General features: G+C 31.7%; 1 protein-coding gene across 1 annotated transcript in view; it reads left to right on the forward strand.

Annotated features, from left to right (window-relative positions):
* Positions 1–14149, forward strand: part of LOC106683786 (probable metabotropic glutamate receptor mgl-1) — a 184775-nt gene that overhangs the window by 114849 nt on the left and 55777 nt on the right. The gene's annotated exons all lie outside the window — the stretch shown is intronic.

The raw sequence follows: 14149 nt of genomic DNA on the forward strand, positions 1-14149 counted from the left end.
TGTGTATAAGATATAATAAGGGCCGCCCGTAGCTCAGTGGTTAAGACACATTCTTGCTGTCTATTGGCGGTGCTGGTTCGAATCCGTCCTGTGGGGCGTTGACTTTTTCCATTGAGTGGCGGTCCCAAAAAATGAAAAACTTTGACCCACAACCATGGTTAGGCAGTATAGGACTCCAATGGGAATCTTGGCCAAAAAAAAAAGATATAGTAATAATAATGATTTAAGAAAGTATACATATAGGCAGGTAGATTGGATTAGGTTAATTTTCTCTGTGTTAAATTTCCTTGGGCATATTAGCATATCAATTGTAATAAATCAATGCAAGACATGTAATTATGGTTTAAAAGAAGGTTGAGACAATTTTTGTTATTAGTAACATAGTTATTCTTATCCATTCGCTAAATTCAAACGACACATATTTTAATCATTAATCGACCAACTCGTTTGATTTAGATTATCTTGAAAAACATACTAATGGTTTTCCTGAGGTCCTCTTTGTTTTCTGATACCGAACATCTTTAAGGTCACCTAAGCGGGTACGAGCCAACCTTGCTCACGCAGTTACTAGAGTGCATGTCTGCAAGATACGTTCTGTGGTTTCCTCACCGAGACCACAGTATCTGAAGGGCCGTCTTCAACAAAGTAGAGACATATAGCATTGTAATATGTGGGGGCATTCCAGATCAGGGAATTTACGTTTTTAACAACTTTGTGTTTTTAACAAAAATAAACATACTAGTTAAAATTATTATTTTAATTAATACTTATAAAGTAATAAAACCTTAATTTGCGATATTTTTATTGTCATAAATATTCACAATATTAACTCGATTTTTAATGTATTTATATTTCTTTTTATTATATAAAAAAGTTTTTATGTAATCATATTGCAGCATGTTATATAATCAATAATATATTATATGATCAAATGCATATGGAAATTATGTGCAGCAATGGGTCGGAGAGTGAAGGGTTTAAGGAAACTGTCGCCAAAATAGAGAAATTAAACTTTGCCACCAGTAATTTTTATAACAAGAAGAACTTATCTATTAAAGCTAAGATACGACATTATAACACGGTCATCAAACCAGTGATACTCTATGGAACGGAAACCTCGTGTATTTCTAGCTTAGAGGGGCTTCTGAAAATAGAAAGAAGAATTCTCAGAAGGATCTACGGACCTAAGAGAACACCTGAAGAATAGATTGAGGTCGAATCAAGAAATCTGTTCCAGGTAACCTAAATTGACCGAAAGTTTAACCATAAATGTTTTATTTCGCCCACCCCCTACACCACCTTTAACTTAGATAATAGAATTTTATTTCCATTCAATCATGTTTTATTTTTCAATTATGCAGTCCACTAAAATCCAACCAGGCAACCAAAATTGAATGCGTGCCTGGCATTCAGTTGAATGCATGCTTCATACTAAATCTTTAAGGAAACAATAGACATAGAGACTGACGTTAGGGTGAAAAGGCTGAGGTTCTATGAACAAATGATGAGGATGAAACCTGGAAGACTAAACCATAGAGTTTCTCAACGAATCTACTGTCAAAAAAACTCAACTGGGCAAATTAGGGATGATATGGAACAAGTGGGGCTTACGGACTGGGAATTTGGGTTACTGAAGGACATTCAAGGGAGTGAAGGTTCTTGTGGGAAAGAAGCGCTCCATAAAGGATCTTGCATGTTCTGAAGAGAGAAAGCGTAGACAAGCAGAGTTCATGAGGGACATTTGGGAGAAGATGAAACAAATGAAAGAGAAGGATTAGAGTTATGATATGCGCTTGGTCTTCAAGGCCTTTTTTTAGTGATCACCGTGTGTTCAGTCCAAAAAGGCATGTTTTAAAAATATTTTTTGGATCATAAAGATGTGAAGAGGACACTTTAAAAAGGTGAAAGAGCCAATGGCGCCATAACAGAAGAAACCACTGGTATTAGCACTGTGCACAGATAAATAACAGTTAAGGTTAACTCTCTATTACCTTCTCTGTCAACAATCCAAAGAGGCTACAAGTGCAGTAGGTAGCAATCACCTGTTCTTACAATAAGTTGTTTTAAGTTTAAAACTAACACAGAGGTTAGATTACATTTATAAGAAATACAATGGTACATGATTTAAAGGTTGAAATAAATGGTAAAACAAAATACAAAGAAAGAGAGGGGAGTGAGATAGGAATTTATCAGTTTTAAATTAAACTGATTAATGGAGATATCAAGAGTGGTCTTAACATGTGTACATAAAAGTAATTCATGGCTGCATTTTTGGAATAGGCATCATTCGAATCCATGGCTGCATTCTTTGGAATAAGCATCATTCGAATTCATGGCTGCATTCTTTGGAATAGGCATCATTCGAATTCATGGCTGCATTCTTTGGAATAATCATCATTGGAATTTATGGCTGCATTCTTTGGAATAATCATCATTGGAATTTATGACTGCAATATTTGGAATTTGCATCATTCAAATTCATTTTAAAGCTATATTGATGGTAAGGCATTGGGCTCTCAGATGATGATTACCAGCTATTTCTTAGGATGGACATGTGATAGGCTTGGAGGAACTTATATACTCGGCCATGTTCCGTTCACTGCCTCCTGTACTGATCCAACTACAATCAGCTGTCAGTGTACATAGTTGACGAACCAATCACATTATCCCCCCGCCGATCTGAGAACTAGCTACTCAGTGCTATCATTGTCCCGTAGTGCTGGAGGAGGTTCCAGGAAGCCAAATACTAACGAGCCTTAGATGTAATTAACAGGCGCTAGGCTGACAATACCATAGGTGTAGAGTCATTGTCCTCGAGGCTATTGTGGCCAGTTGGTCTTCAATCAGCCTCCAGGACAATGGGACAAAGAAGAGCCCATCTACTCCTGAGGAGGCTGGTCCGTCCACAGTCCGGGATCTGCCGGAGGAGAGGTGTCTTCTGCCGTCTTCAGTTACCCTTTGAGGTAGTCTATCTAGTAAGCATACTTATTCGAAAGCGTAATGGTATTTTCAGTTCTATAGTCTGTTAATTTTTTTATAAAAATTTAGTTATTTGTAAGAACAAATAAGTTATGTTTTATTATACTGTTCGTTTCGAATAGTTTTATTAATACCAAAAACTATCCACACTTTATTATATTTACTTTCAAGACATTAATTTTCACCCTTTTTTTTCTCTTTTTTCGAACAACGTTTCGGCCTCTGTTGTCCATAATCCAGTTCTTATTAATTATTTTCGGACATTTGACATTGAAAGTTTTTTTTTTTAATATCTTTATTGAAATTTACAACTGTATATTACATAATACGTTTAGTAAATATGATCTTAGGTAAAATGGAGTGTTACAGGTGTGTAGAGCAACTACCACCCATTGGTAGCACTCTAATGAAAATATATTGAAAGTTAAAATTCATTTCTATATATTCCCTATTTCGTCCTAATTTTTCTATTAACCAGCTTCTTTTTTTATTCTTGTTTTTTTCTGTTTTAAAATAATATTTGCATTTTTGCTTTTGGGAATATATAAAAATGACTTTTAATCTTCAATGTCAAATATTCGCAAATTAATAATAAGAACTGGATAGTGGGCAAAAGAGCCCAAAACGTTGTTCAGGTGTGAACAAGGAATAAACAAGTAAAAAAAATGAAAATTAATTTCCTGATAATAAATGTTTACAAATAAACCCTTTCCTAACCAGTTTCTTTTTTCATCATCATTATTATTTTTTTTTTTTTGCTTGTTTAAAATAATATTTAATAGTGAATATCATTATTTAAAAAAAAAAACAATACATATTTCATTTCTGTCTGCCAGTTTGAAGACTCAATTTTATTTTGGAAGAATTGAATGAAAATAATATTATAAAATATATTTTGATTTATTAAATGTAGCATGGGAACAGCCGTGAGAATGAGAATTGAAAAGCTTTAACCAAATTCATTGCTTTAAATTACAAGATTCCGTGGCCATCTTCTTTTCAGATGACTCGGAGCATTATCAAGGATTGATTGGATACGGGAGGAATTTGATCCTTTGATGGAGCCCCAAAGCTCTATTATATATGTCCACATAGGCCTGATTATCATAGTGTATAATAGTATGTTGTTGTAAATGGAAAGTTTAGAACGTTTGTCAATAAGGGTTATAGTAATCTGAATTAACGAGCAGTTTCTTGTCGTTCTGGTCTAGTATGGGGATAGCATGTAAGTAGTTTGTTAAGATGGCGTCCAATCATAACAATATATTTAGTAAAGGTACTTCCAACTATAAAGGTACCATATCTGTTCTATCGCTTACCAGAAGAACTAATAAATAAATCAACCACAAAGGAAACTAAAAAAGAAATATCTGACTGGGTACTTTCTTACTTCTATGATTCCCAATAACTGATTTTCATTCACCAAATGATCATATCTCCCAGTATTTTTTCTTAACTTTACATAATTTATCTGTTATATTACAATTTGAATTAGCTATGTGTGTGTGTGTGCTTAGTAATAGATATTATTGGATCCTTATTTTTATCATATTCTGTACCATCTTGATTTATTGTCATTATTATATTGATTCACTAATTGTAAATTTGAGCTTTATTATTCACTTCAAAATCCTTTCAGTTATTTTTATTATTATTATTTAATTTTTTTAATAATTATTATTTTATTTTTTATTGGTTTTTACTTTACTTTTATTTTATATAGATAGTTGACCGTGGATGACTTATACGAGGAGAAAATGGTTGGGGGTGCGTTCAAAGTATCACACAAATAAGTTAAAATAACTTATTTAATAAGACGTTTCGGCCAGAATTTCTAGCCTTCATCAGGGCTAAGAACAGAAAAGGATAACAACCAAAGAATACAGAAAATAAAGAACTAATTAATAAATTGGTTTTGAAATAATTAAAATTATTTATTTTTGTATTCATTGGTTGTTATATTGTTCTGCTCTTAGCCCTGATGAAGGCTAGAAATTCTGGCCGAAACGTTGGCACGATTAAATAAGTAATTTGAACCTATTTGTGTTATATTTTGACCGCACCCCCAACCATCTTCTGCTAGTATACTTTTATTTTAGTTATTGTTACTTTAATAACAAATTATATCACTAGAGATCAATTCATATTGTACTAATCTAGCTTATAAATTGTAGTATGCTCCAAAACGCCCTGATAGTCAAAATTGTCATTAATAATAACTTTCTTATAAGCAGCGACCGATAGATGTTATCTTGATATCATTTTCTAAATGAATTAAAAAAAAAATCGAAATTAAGAACAAGACTAGTAGTATTCTGCAATGCTAGTCAATCCAAATTAAGAACAATACTTAAACATTTCAATATAATTAATTCATCGCGGCTATCCGAAAGAAATGTCCGAAACTTTATAATATGTTACCAATACGAATGCATTCTAATCAGAGAAACAGTTTCATTCAAGACAGGCATGCATGTTGCCTGGTACTGCCCAGAATCCTTCATAAATTTTATTTTATTTTTAATATTATATCTAGAAAAATCATCAATCTCATTCATGACATTACGTCCTTCAACTCTATCTTTAGTTATTAAATTAGTACGCGATTATTACAATGTTCTGTTGTAATACTGAAGAATTAAATTATTTTTTTTTGTTCCATTATACACCGGTAAGAATTCCAGTTTACCTTCAAGTAAAAGTTTATTTGAACTATAAATAATTCCCTACAAAGGTTGGAGACGTAATCGATTTCTATTATAATCTCCTAACAATAAGCTGCATCAGGTTATATTAAAAATAAAGAAGCATCACGTGAAAGTAGCGCATTGTCCATGCCGAAACTCCAATTATATAACTCCAACTTAATTAAAAATTCAATTACAGGGATATAACTCAACTTTTTAACTGTCATTGCTTCCTAATGAACTCATTAAATCAATTCAATCGATACGAGATGGTATTATAAGACAATCGCATTAATAAAAAAATCGGTGAATGAAAATTATCATTCATAAATGAATATAACTTTCATAGTGCGTTTGCGTTTTGTTTTGCTTCCTCATTAACAGGGGGCAGGGAACCTTTTATTCGTATAGGAAGGTGAAAAAAAATTTTGTCCTCAGAATAGTAATTTTCACTCGCATTTTATGATCGAATGCATAGACAGCGCTAAAGTAAAAATTCTCAGGAAGATGCTACGAGTGGCGGTCAAGAAAGGTATAATAGTAAAAAACTTTTCATTGGTAACAAAGTTTCGGCCCACTTTTCAAGGCTTCATTTTGGCTGTGGTCTGAAGGTTTAAACATTTCTCTGGAAATTAGTGCTTTCCTGTTCTATTCAGACTCATTTCAATGTAAATTATTAAGACTTCAAAAACATATTTACTGTTCTAATAAGTAAGGTGTGTATATAAAATTGAATTAACTTGATCAATTTTACAATTATTGTTTTAACAACATTAATAAACAGTTAATAAAAAAATTTAAATTAGGGAATTAAGGAAAACATTAAAATATAAAGTTTACTACAAATAAATAATTGTTTCTGATATAATGGACAAAGTTGCTTATTAAAAAAAAGTAAAAAAAAAAAATAAACATATTTTTTTAGAATTAATTTAGAGAATTATCAGTAATTAAAACAAAATGTGTGCACGTTTTAAGTAACTCAAAATTTTTTTTAATCCCTTTGCTTAAGGGAAACTATAGGGTTTTTTTTAAGCCCGATAGAACTTGAAATTGTAAAAAATAACACAAAAAATTAAATTGTAATCAAAATTTTTTTTTTATTCGAAAGATCAATACGTGACATTAACATTTGAAAATGATTTCGGGCATATGGGCACCGCGGTTGTTCTTGACGAAGCGCATTCTGTAAAATTGTGTTCAGCGATGAGGCGCATTTTTGGCTTAACGGGTTTGTTAATAAGCAAAATTGCCGCATATGGTCGTGCGATTTGACACCTCTCGATTATTTCCTGTGGGGCTACGTGAAGTCACTGGTTTATGCTGATAAACCAGCAACAATTGACGCCTTGGAGGCCAGCATTGTTCGTGTTATTCGTGACATACGGCCAGCAGTGCTCGAAAAAGTGGCCCAAAATTGGACGTCCAGAATGCGCTTCGTCAAGAACAGCCGCGGTGCCCATATGCCCGAAATCATTTTCAAATGTTAATGTCACGTATTGATCTTTCGAATAAAAAAAAAATTTTGATTACAATTTAATTTTTTGTGTTATTTTTTACAATTTCAAGTTCTATCGGGCTTAAAAAAACACCCTATACATTATGAGCCTGGGTGGACCCTGATGGCCTCATAATTGGGTTTAAATAAAGAATTGTTTAAAAAATATTTCCCTAAAGTACTGTTAACTTTGTTTATTTGAATAAATAAACTGTGACAAACAAAGATATGGAGTTATAATGAAAAAAAAAAATTTCATTAAGATAATGCTAAGTAAACACAAACTCGTGGTGCAACACAAGCGCGCTTGGATTCGTGCACTAAAATCGGCATTCAACGTCGAACTCAGTTCAACCTGTACCAGCCTAATCAAATGACCCATTTTCACGTTTGTGCATACCCGAAGGTTCCATCGTTTGGGAAACGTTTAGAGGCACCTTTAAAAACAGAGAAATAACCTTTGAACAGGCGTGCCCAGAAGGGCTTGATGGCAATGAACATTTTTTGAGTGGTGGTGGATTTCTGTATAATGTCCTTTCTTATGTGAGGGGGCTTTCGATCTAAGGAACTAATTTAAAAGCACCCGTACCTACATTTACAAAGGATAAAATAAGCGGGTCAATTTTTTATTCCACAAGCAAGGAGGTTATAGGGCATCGTCTTTGGGAGGACATTTCCTGTATCAAACATCCTCCCAAAACCGTCCAATTGCACTTGTCAATATTATAGTACAAGACCCGGAGAGAAAAAAAAGTCAGTTATTTCAACCAATTTTTTTATTACTTTAATGACATCTATGTATAATTACTAGTCCAAATGGATGGGTCTGCCAAGTATAGGTCGGAGGAATAAAAAATGGTGACTGTTTCAAAATATTTTTAAAAAAATTGATTTTTCATTCGAAGCTGTATATTTTTAAATTTAACAACTCTAGAAAACCTAACATTTAAAGTAAAGTAAATTTGCTAAAATATGAGTCCTATCAGAGCTATATACGTTAAATAGTTCTGGAGATATAGTTTTTTAAAAAGCAACATTTCATAAAAAATGTACTGAAAAATCAGTAGTTAGTTATTTTGAGAAAACTATATCTCAAAAACATCCGACGTACAGATGTCTATTAGCCCTCAAATTAAAGCTAGTGTAAAGTACCATAAAGTAGCTTATCCTGTTTATCCTGTTTATAATGTAGCTTATCCTGTAGGATGTTTATCCAGGTAGGAGTAGTAGTCTTCATGATATTTGACAAAATAAATTCACAAATTGTTGATTTCTAGTGGTTTGGACAAAAATTTTGATTTTTGAAACAATATATCTCATGAACCATAAAATGTACAGATGTCTATCACCACTCAAATTAAAGCTAGTTAAATTTGTTATGAAGTAGTTTATGACGTTTATCTTCGTAGGAGTAGTGGTTTATATGTTTTTTTCAAAAGTTTTATAGGAACAATTAGAAATTAACATTTTGTGAATTTACTTTGGAGTGCTAATTGACATCTGTACGTCGAATAGTTTTTGAGATATAGATTTCTCAAAATAAATTCACTACTGATCTTTCAGTGTATTTTTTTATGATTGTTGCTTTTTCAAAAGATATTTCTTGCGTAAACATGTCTATTAGGAATCATATTTTAGAAAATTTAATTTACTTTAAATGATGCTGTCTTAAGTTTTACTTATGTTGCTGGTAGTTTTAAATATATATAGCTCCGAATGAAAAATTAATTTTTTTTAACGTTTTGAAACAGCCACCATTTTTATCCCTCCTACCTATATTTGGCAGACTCAGTTTAAACTTGTAATTATACATAGTTTTCATTAAATTAATCAAAAATTGGGGTGATATAATTGCCTTGTTTCTCCTCTTTTTTTTTCTCACTATTCTCTGCTCACTCTCAAATGATGTATTGATTCTCTGAAATTATGTCCACATTTAAATGTTTGTTACAGCCAACTTTTTTTCCAGAAAAGGTGTACTTGGTAGTTTATGATGAACACGAAACGAGGATCAGTATCCTTTTTCTTTTTTGTGGAAATGCAGCAAATCCCTCCATTGTTATAACGACTGGACATACCGTCGCAACGACCAGTCCAGTAATTCCAATATCACGATCAGGACTGGAATGGATTCGGGAAGTTGGGTAGCAGGTCTGTTACAAGTCACCGAAAAGTAATGTAACTGCCTCTTAGCCGCTTACACAACAGTTATTATGATTGCCTTTTTTGCATTATTTTCGATTTCCTCGGGCTACCGTTTTTTTTTTTTTTCTTCAAATCTAACGTTACTTTCGCTCGTCTGTCCCGCATCCACTGGTCACTGGACACTACACTGAAAACCTTTCACAAATATTTTAGTTACCAGTTTATTTTTAAAATAACATATTTTTCGCGTCTCCTATTATTTGGGTTTTTCTTTAGAAAACAAAATCTTGCTACTAATATCTTTATATACACATTTTTTCAGCAACGTTTCGTAGCTCTACCTAGAGCTTCATGATCAGCAATCTGGAATAATTTTACAATTTTATATATAATAGCTTTTTTTTTTAATTTATCATTAGTTACATTGTCCTGTTGATTATTATGCATACTTTTATATTTTGTCTTAATTTAGAATATTTTACTTTACTTTAAGTATTTTATTTTCACATTCTTACCCTTAACATAAATCTCTTAACATAAAACCTTCACTCCACTAGGAATGGCCTTTCACAAAATTGCCTAGTATAAAAAGAAAAGAACACCTTCTAACGTGAAATTTATTTTTTAAATAAAATAAATTGTATCCAATTAAGTCTTAAGCACTTCATTAATATTTTACTAATAATTTCCAACATATCGGCCAACCTCCAAGGAAGATCTTAACTATAAATTCACACCTCACATCCAACTGTTCAAATTTTTTGCCGGCTATTCTGTCCAAGACTAGTTAACCTATTTTGTCACTTTTTCGTTTAATTTTAAAATTTAAAATTACAAATTATTTTTTAAACCTAGACGTTAGACATTTAAAATATTAATAAAAAGTATTTGAGACTTAATTGGATACAATGTATTTTATTTAAACAATAAAACCAGTTTCAAAGAAGTGATAAGATTATAAAATTAAAAAAATTACATCCTAACTTTAAATTACCACAAAACCCATGAAGGGTGTGCAGGGAGGGCCCCAGAACCCACAGGGCTAACTCAACGGCTATAGTGAAACAATAATTAAAAAATAATTATCTGCCACAGTCTGATTCGAATTGGAGTCCTTGGAGTTAATAGTCCATTACCTAACCAATGTGCTACGCACTCACGATAACGTTATATATAAAGTGAAAAATATTTTTTCTCATCTGCGTTTTTTGTGTTATTTTCCTTGAAAATTAGAGACTTCTGTTTTGCACCGAAGTTCGTCGGAAGGGTGCATTTTATTTTTGTTTCATAAACTAGAAAAAGTGTCCAGAGTAGAGGGTTTCCATAATAGAGAGATTCATATGCTTTGAATATCTTCTTGGCCGAAACCTTAATAAAATTGTCCATTATAAAGGGTTCCACTGAATTACCTTTCCTGCATTATCTAGATTAATTGCATAATTTGGCCTATTCAACAAAACATTACCCTGATATATATATATAATTGACTGCATAATTTCAAATATGAAGAAGATGGTCAGGGTTGCGGTAAAAAAGAACAAAAATAGTTAACAACTATTTATTCTTTATTATTTAGGGCTTCATCAGGGCTGTTCAGGATGATATGATATATGATATATGATGATTAAGATGACTCAAAGTCATCTTAAACAGCTCTGATGAAGTCCTCCAAAGTGGCGCGAAACATCTGATAATAAATAGTTGTATACTATTTTTGTTCTTCTTGACCGCAGCCCTGACCATCTTCTTCATATTTAAAAATTAAAACATCTCGAGGCATTATATATTTCAAAAAACTTTAATAGTGTTGTAAATTTTAATACTGATTCTAAACAATAATTATTTTAAATAAATAATTAGGGGAATTTTGTTTTTTTATTTATTGACATTTACATCTGTACATAAAATACAAGCAAATTTGAAGTAAGATCATAATGATGATACAGCATGTTGAGAAACTACCCAGTAGTAGAACTCTAAAAAATTTTACAATATAAGGTCACGAGGCCATCTTCTTTTCAGGCGCCTCGGAGGATTGCCAGGAATGGAACAAGCAAGGCTAGAAACTAGGGGGTTTGGATGGTTAAGGAGTTTATATTGGAAGGAATGATATCGGGTTCGGGCTAGATCAGTTACATAAGGAATATTTAGGTCTTCATGGATGGTTTTATTAGTAACAAAATAAGGAGCATTGAGGATTTTACGAAGGATTTTGGATTGTGAGGATTGGATACGAGTATTAGGGGAATTTAGGTTGGTATTTACCGGCTTGGTATTTATCAAATCAATGAAACATTTTTGTAATTTAATTTTAAATTTCATTGAATAATGGAAATTTATTTATGGAAATGTTTTTTATTTTAAGATTTTAGAAATTTTTTAACCTTTGTCTTAATTTTAATAGTGGCTACACCAGTTCTGTTTGAATGGAAAGTCCTTTTACTGTATAATGTGTGTTTCTGAAATGTGCAGCAGCGCTGTGATGATGCCTGCCTGAATGGGCAAAAATTTGGCAAAATCAATAAATTAGTTTTTTGAGACTGGAATGGTCTTTTTCCGAACTTCAGCACTCCGAACACTTCAGTAATCTGAACTGGAGTAAAAAAGGACATTTTTAATTTCTCGACGTTTAGGCAATATATTGTAATCCTTTTTACAGTTTCGATTTCGGATAATCAAATTCATAAGGCTATAATTATTATCATACGGATAATATATTTAGTGTTCATAATAAATTTTGTTTGAATTAGAAATACATATCTATTGTATAAACTATTTGATTCTGTAATACTAATTTAATTAATGATAAAAATATGTGTAATACTACTAATTTTGTTGTTGAACTTTTTTTTTTTAATTATGAAGAATATGGGTGCGGTCAAAAGAAAACCCAAAATAGTTAACAAGTATTTATTTGCCGATATTTCGCCCCACTTTGCAGAGCTTCATCAGGGCTAAAAAAAATACAATAACAACTAAAAATATTTGGACATAATAGGATAATAAGATTCAAATATATAAATTATGTGAATATAAGTGAAAATAAAGTTGTTTACAAATAAACAAAAAGAATAAATGAAAATAGTTATAACATAAAACAGACAATGATAAAAAAATATATACAAACTATTAAATGAACAGGAGACGTAATAACACAGAATAAAACGTAATTACATTTTTTTAAATTATTATTATTATGTATTAAATTTATTATACTATTATACAACATTTAATTACTAAATGATTTACTATATCAACTCTTAAGTTATGTGGACATTACTTCATCTATTTATTTTGTGATTTATACCTTATGCGATGTTGTGCCAGTGCTATTGTGTTGATATTACTCTTACGTTGCACAACTCTAGTTTTTAATTTTTTATAAGTCTCTCAAAAATACACACTTTCACAATTCTTGCAATTAATTTTGTGAATTACATTTGGTTTTTCCTTATTTTCAATTTAATCTTTCATATTAGTGAGCTAAAAAGCTATATCTCGAGAACTATTGATCGTAAATACCTCTATTAGGGCTCATATTTTAGAAATTTTACTCTTCTTTAAATTACGTTTTCTTAGGTTTTCTTGTGTTGTTCTTACTTTTTAAGATATAGAGCTCCGAATGAAAAATTAGTTTTTTTTATCGCTTTGAAACAGCCACCATTTTTTATTCCCCCTACCTATACTTGGCGGATTCATCAATTTTGACTATTGATTATACATAGTTTTCATTAAAGTAATCAAAAATTGGGGTGAGATAATTGTCTTTTTTCTCCTCTTGGGCTCTTGTACTATTTATTACTTGGGATTATGGAGATTACATTGTATTTAGTTTTCGATTCAGTTTATTCTACTAACTTTCAGGATTTGTGAATCCCTGAACTTTGAAGTTTTCCTGAGGTACTAGATAAAATTAACATTAATTAATGGACTATCAATTATTTTCTTGGAATTTTAATTACACCTTTCTATTTGAATAACGGTGATGTAATTCATAAAGGCCATATAGGCAGTATGACAGTTACGATGCTTGTTTGAATTACGGGATATGTAATAGGAATGAAGGGATAGGTGGTTGACACTGCTTTCATTCATTCGCTTCGTGACTGAAGGAAAGGTCAATAGAATGACACCGAGCTTCATCTCTACAGGCCTTATTGCAACAGCGTGTCAATGGTCGATTCTGCGCATATAGCCACATCCTCATTTTTTATTGATCAGAATGATATTTACATTTTAATAATTAAATTAATATCTGTATCGGTATAACACTTTGTAAGCAAGTATTGTTACTAGACCAACGGATGTACAATATGAGGCTGGGTGGACCACAGAAGAGCTCCAGAACCCACAGGGTTAACTCACGGCTACTGTGTAACAGAAAACAATTAGCTGCGCAGCCAGATTCGAACGCGGGTCCTTGGAGTTAGTATCATCGTGCCTTAACACGGTGCCACCCCACTCCCACATTTTAATAAGACAAAGGAAAATATTAAAAACTATAATACAAAAGCCCAAGAGGAGAAAAAAGGAAGCTATCTTATCCCAATTATTTATTACTTTAATGAAAACTATGTATAATTACTAGTCAAAATTGATGAGTCTATCAAGTATAGTTAGAGGGAATAAAAAATGGTGGCTGTTTCAAAACCTTAAAAAAATATTTTCATTTCATCTTTAAAACTACCAACAACTCCAGAAAACCTATGAGACCAACATTTAAAGTTGAGTAAATGCCAAAGTACAAGCCCTAATAAAACTATTTATGCTCAATAGTTCTCGAGATATATCTTTTTAAAAAGCAACATTTCTATAAAAGAAATAATAATAATAACTTAAG

Source organism: Halyomorpha halys, unplaced genomic scaffold, assembly GCF_000696795.3.
Source record: "Halyomorpha halys isolate HHAL.00 unplaced genomic scaffold, Hhal_1.1 Scaffold517.1, whole genome shotgun sequence".
Taxonomy (NCBI): Eukaryota; Metazoa; Arthropoda; class Insecta; order Hemiptera; family Pentatomidae; genus Halyomorpha; species Halyomorpha halys.